Here is a 5770-nt window from a genome sequence, read left to right as displayed (position 1 = left end):
ATATTATTCCCGCCGTTACTGAGGTGCACAATAAGCACCATCATTTTAAATCGTTTTAAATCCAGAAAGTAAGCGGTGACATGTACATTTTATTGAAAGAAAATATTCGTAGAGTTCGAAGCAATATATTTGTAGAACATTTGGGGTTTCTTAATAATAAAATTTGTGATATAATTCACATAACGTAAAACGTGGTAGCGGGGCTGTGCGATTCAAACCTCATTGTGTGCGATGCAACAACGGCGGTTGCGGGTTGCTTTGTTTTGATTATTTTGATAGCGCAGTATTGGATTAGAGCGCTTCATTTATAGGATGGTGCATGATTAATTATTTTTATCCACTATATAAAAATGGATTGACGTAACGCAGATTTTATTGATAATTATTCCCGCCGTTACTGAGGTGCACAACAAGCACCATCATTTTAAATCGTTTTAAATCAAGAAAGTAAGTAAGTAACATTTTATTGCAAGAAAATATTTGTAGAGTTCGAAGCAATATATATGTGAAACATTTAAGGTTTCTTAATAATGAAAACTGTGATATCATTCACATAATGTAAAACGTGGCGGCGGGGCTGTGCGATTCATGCCTAGTGGGGTGCGACGCAGCAGCGGCGGTATACAGATTGCTTTGTTTTGATTATTTTGATAGCGCAGTATTAAATTAGAGGGCTTCATTCATACGATGAAACATGATTAATTATTTTTATCTACTATATTAAAATGGAATTCCGTAACGCAGATCTTATTATTATCATTCCCGCCATTTCTGAGGTGCAATGGTAATAGTAATTACTTTAAATCGTTCTTAATTATAAAAGTAAGCTGTTACATGTACGTTTCATTGCAAGAAAATTTTCGTAGAGTTCGAAGCAATATATTTGTAAAACATTTAGGGTTTTTTTAATAATGAAAATTGTGATATCATTCACATAACGTAAAACGTGGTGGCGGGGCTGTGCGATATAAACCTCATTGTGTGCGATGCAACAACGGTGATATGCAGGTTGCTTTGTTTTGATTATTTTGATAGCGCAGTATTTGATTAGCGCGCTTCATTTATAGGATGGTGCATGATTAATAATTTTTATCCACTATATAAAAATGGATTGACGTAACGCAGATCTTATTGATATTATTCCAGCCGTTACTGCGCTGCACAACAAGCACCATCATTTTAAATCGCTTTAAATCAAGAAAGGAAGCGGTTACATGTACGTTTTATTGCAATAAAATATTCGTAGAGCTCGAAGCAATATATTTATGAAATGTTTAGGGTTTTTTAATAATGAAAACTGTGATATCATTAACATAATGTAAAACACGAATAAAACCTGACTTTTTTTCGTTCAACCTTCAATGTTCACCCTATAATTCGAGATTCAAAGCGATGGCATGTGTTTTTTTTCTTTCATATTGATATTCAAACGAGACATTTGAGGAGAAATAATAGGTATTTCATTACTAAAAATATAATTCACAAGACTTCGAAAAACATGAAAAACCATGACTTTCCGTGCTTGATTCACCTCTAAATCAAAATCTGAAGCGATGATATGGGTTTTTTTTTCTGTAATAAAATGTTTGTTATTGTTTCGGATAGATATTTGTGGAAAAGTTATGGTATTTTCTTTTCTTTACTTAGCTTATCATGCAAAATCATATCTTTTTATGCTCAATTCCTTATATCCTTAAAATCAAAGTTCATAGTTATGAAGATGATATGTGTTTTTTTTTCTACATTAAAATGTTCGGAGGGATATTTGAGGAGAAATATGGTACACGCATGTTTCATGTAGTTTTGTGATAAATTACTTTTAATGCTCAATTTAACTCTAAATCAAAATTCAAAGCGATAATATGTGATTTTTTTTCAATAATTGTTTGTTGATGTTTAGAAAAGACATTTGAAGAGAAACAACAGGTACCTGATTTCTAAAAATTGAGATATTATTCACTACATAAAACATTTATAATGATGAAATTGAATGCGTAATTCGCCTCTAACACAAAATTCAAAGCGATGGCTTTTGCTTTGAATTTCGCGTGCTTTTTTACATTAAAATGTTAGATAATGCTTATGAATGGAATTTGAGGATATCTGGCAAATGAAGAGAATATGGAAATATATTGCAAATAACTCAATCTGATAAATAAATAAAAAATAAGATATTTTTCTTCAAACTACGTAGACATGTAAAATCATGAAGGTTAGTAGCCCCAAAATTGATAAATTTCAATCACATCAATACGTTCAATTCAAATGTGCCCGCGATGTGATGTTTTTGAATATATACGCACCGATCAGGTTATTTTTTCGCGTTTTTTCACGAATTTTTTTACGCGGATTTTCGAATTCATGTGGTTTTTCATAAGGTAAAAAAATCTAATGTCGCAAGTCATTGTTTTTGAGTTTCAGCTGGAACGGTATAATATATGACAAATAAATGTGTGCCGCCAATGTCAGACACATGTAGCTATTTTCATCAAATACGTAACTACAAACATTATAGCAATCGTGGTTGATCTTGCAGATTATTAGACCTAAACTTAAAAATAATAAAAACAAAACAACCCTAAATGGTCATCCCATATCAACTACAGCTGCCATATTCAATTTTGTGATGGTAATTTCCGGTTTCTGGCGAACATCCCAAGGTGGTCAAATACAATCCAATCTTAGGATTTTCAGAAACAGGATTATGCCCAGAGGCCAGAAATTATTCCCAATAGTAATTTTGAACTCCAAGATGACGTTTCCGGTGTCAGGAACATAGCCTAAAGTGGTATTTGGCCAATAATTCAAATACTTTCAAAAGAGAAACCCCAGACGTCTTTTTAAAGTCCAAAATGACGACTTCCAGTTTCTGTAGTTAGAATAGCCTTAATCGCAAAATAAAACTGAATATGAGTATTTCAGTTCTGTGCGTTTTAATAATATTGATGTTACATTTAAAATGACGATGGAACTATAAGAGGTGAAATGTGACGTAATATTTCTGACGTGAGTTGCGCTAATGGGGCAGAGAAATATAAAAAGGTGATTCTTAATTTTGAATCTATACCGAGCATCGCCGGTAACGGTCAACTAATTATTAATGTTGATGTAATTGATTTTTCTAAATAAATCGAAGAAACAATTGATTTTTCTGAAATTTCAAACAATTTACATTGCTTGCCACTTCATTTATTTTTAGAATAATTGGAAAGTGTGTATCAATATCACAAAATGGCAGGTATTTGAGTTCATGAATGAGGAGAATAAAATGATTTTAATTTTTTATTCATTCTTCAGGTAATCAGGGTGTACAAGTTTTATCATATCGGAGCCGAAACACGACGAAACTTCTCCAGGGAATTATAATTGGTGTTATCTGGCAGGAGGAACAAGGCTCGGTATAGAAGAACAGTAAGCGTGTAAGAGAGCGTGTAAGCGTGTGCGGGATACAGTAGACACCCGAGCATATCTCACAATAGTTCAATGATTCTGGTCGCAGTTAGAAAGTCCATATAGGAAAAATAAAAAGATTAAACAAAAGCTAAAATAATCATGACAAATTTAACCTTGATTGTTTTGTTTGCAAAGTCTACAGCGAATCGCTGGACCTGCGATTTTCGAATGTATAGCAGCATAGTTCCAGTTCATAATTCATAAAAAAAATTCCGCTCTTTTATAATGGTGTAGGTCATTCGCATGCACAGGCGCGGCCACCGAAGTGGTAAGGTGTCTCTAATTAATAATAAAGCTCTATTTCGAACGTATTTATACCAAAGCGCCGTGCAATGTCCGGGTAGTGCCATGTTGCCGCCGTGCGAATAAAAAATATCGTTGCCGACGATATTTTGTACTTCCCGGGTAGTGCACGGCAGAAACTTAGATGTTACTCTCAGGATGTGACTGTGTGTAAAATATTTTTGTGTTTTTTTTTTGCATTCTCGCCATGGATACTGCCCGGAGGCAGTGGAAGTAGCGCTTGACAGTATTATTGTTATTCGCATATTTCTTGGAAAGATATAAATAACCGAAAGAGCAATTTTAAAAATAGGCCTGACCAGAGTGAATAGAGTGGCGCAGAGTCTGAAAAACTAAACGAACCGTCAAACGCTGAACCAAACGAGCAAAGTACATAAGCACTACTGTTGGCTAGAATTTTTGGAAATGGTTTTGTAATCATAAAAAAAAAGTTTACAAAAAATTGAGCTTTTATTCATTTTTTTATTTTGATCATTTTATCATGTACAAAATTACAAAATTGTACAATGTTAGTTTTGTATGGACTAGTTATATTTTCAAAATTTACTTCCCAAATTTCTAGTAGAGTTTGATGTAAACATATGATTTTTTTTTTCTGATCTCTTTGAATTACTTAATTTAATTGTTCCTGGTAACGACAAAACACGTATACGAACGCAGCGTTTAAGTTGTGTAGGCTTGCTTGTCCGATCGATGTCGCCATTGCTGAACTATTGGTATCTGTCTAAGAAGTAAAATAAAGCAAAAACATAAGAATTTATTCTCGTAACGAAAACATTAAATTTTACCTTGGCTTTCCCGCTGAAGTAAGTCTACCGATCCCTTCGAACCTTTCTGAACCTTTCAGTTGATCGTTGAACCATGCTGTAATAGTTTTCACGGAAATGCTTGGAGAAAACAATTTATGGTCGGCAGCAATGCCAGCAGCAGTAGCAAGAGTCCCATCAACAACAGTAATCCCAGGAGCAGCAGTAGCCCCAGCAGCAGTAGTAGTCCAGAAGCAGCAGCAGTGCCAACGTCAGAAGCAGTCTCTGGATAAGGATTTACTCAAGATAACATACAAAAACACACAAGAAAAAACAAAAATAAGACAAACCTCTTCCATGCTGGTTTGTTTCACTTAAGTTTGGCATAGGAAACCTTGAGGTGCACCAGGTATAGTTCTCAGCTTCCTGTTGGCTGCGGACTCGTACAGATCCAGCTCGTAATTCACATGAAGCTATTCAAAATGGAAAAAAAATCATTTTATCCATCACTCGCAATCATTTTATAATTTACTTACACTGCAAAATCGGGTGTTTCCGGAAGTAAAATAGTATGCCTGCAAACAGCACAAGTCCATCCAGGATTCTTTGGAAACCGTATCGTATCGCAAGAGTGTTTGAGCGTCGCACACAAATTACGTAACGCTGAAATCCAGATTCTGATACCACCCCCCCATAAATAACGTTTTCAATATGACTTCCCCACCACCCCTAAAATTACGTAACGCTTAACCCCCAAAAATTTTCGATTTCGAAGAAAAATCACAGTCACGTAACTGTATCAACAACCCCCACTCTTACATACGTAACAATAAGTAACGAAAACTCAACCTCCCTTCCCCCCTCCCAGCTGTTAAAGGTACGCGACATTGAGAAACGAGAGCTGCATACGAGTCAACTTCCAGGCAGTGCGGAGCATGTTACCTTGATTTTTCATACGGCAGCAACATACGGCAGCAACAGTACGCTGCAGGATATTTTGCTGGCACAGCTACTGGAGGGCACAGCGGAGAGCAAATTTTATGCGCGGCCAACAAAATATTCAATACTACCGGTGGTGATGCGATTATCAGCGTTCTGTAGCACGAATTTCATACTGAAGATTATGGAAACAGTTCTTTTCAGAACTGTAGATGCTTGAAGATAAAAGTTTTGAGAATTTTCACAACTTCTACTAGGGAACCATTTTCATGTATTCATGCATCGTTAGTTTTACAATAACGACCATCAAATATAAACGCCTATGAACA

General features: G+C 35.2%; 1 long non-coding RNA gene across 1 annotated transcript; it reads right to left on the bottom strand.

Moving 5' to 3' along the window:
• Window positions 1-4353: 4353 nt before the first annotated feature.
• On the bottom strand, window positions 4354-5160 carry LOC129732293 (uncharacterized). The gene is made up of 4 exons (XR_008729223.1): window positions 5039-5160; window positions 4853-4975; window positions 4545-4787; window positions 4354-4480 (listed from the first exon to the last, which is right to left on the bottom strand). It is a non-coding gene; the product is annotated as an uncharacterized LOC129732293 (long non-coding RNA).
• Between the last annotated feature and the right edge of the window lie 610 nt (window positions 5161-5770).

The sequence above is a fragment of the Wyeomyia smithii genome, chromosome 3, assembly GCF_029784165.1.
Source record: "Wyeomyia smithii strain HCP4-BCI-WySm-NY-G18 chromosome 3, ASM2978416v1, whole genome shotgun sequence".
Taxonomy (NCBI): domain Eukaryota; kingdom Metazoa; phylum Arthropoda; class Insecta; order Diptera; family Culicidae; genus Wyeomyia; species Wyeomyia smithii.
The sequence above is the reverse complement of the archived record's forward strand: the minus strand, read 5'-3'. Positions and strand labels throughout refer to the sequence as shown.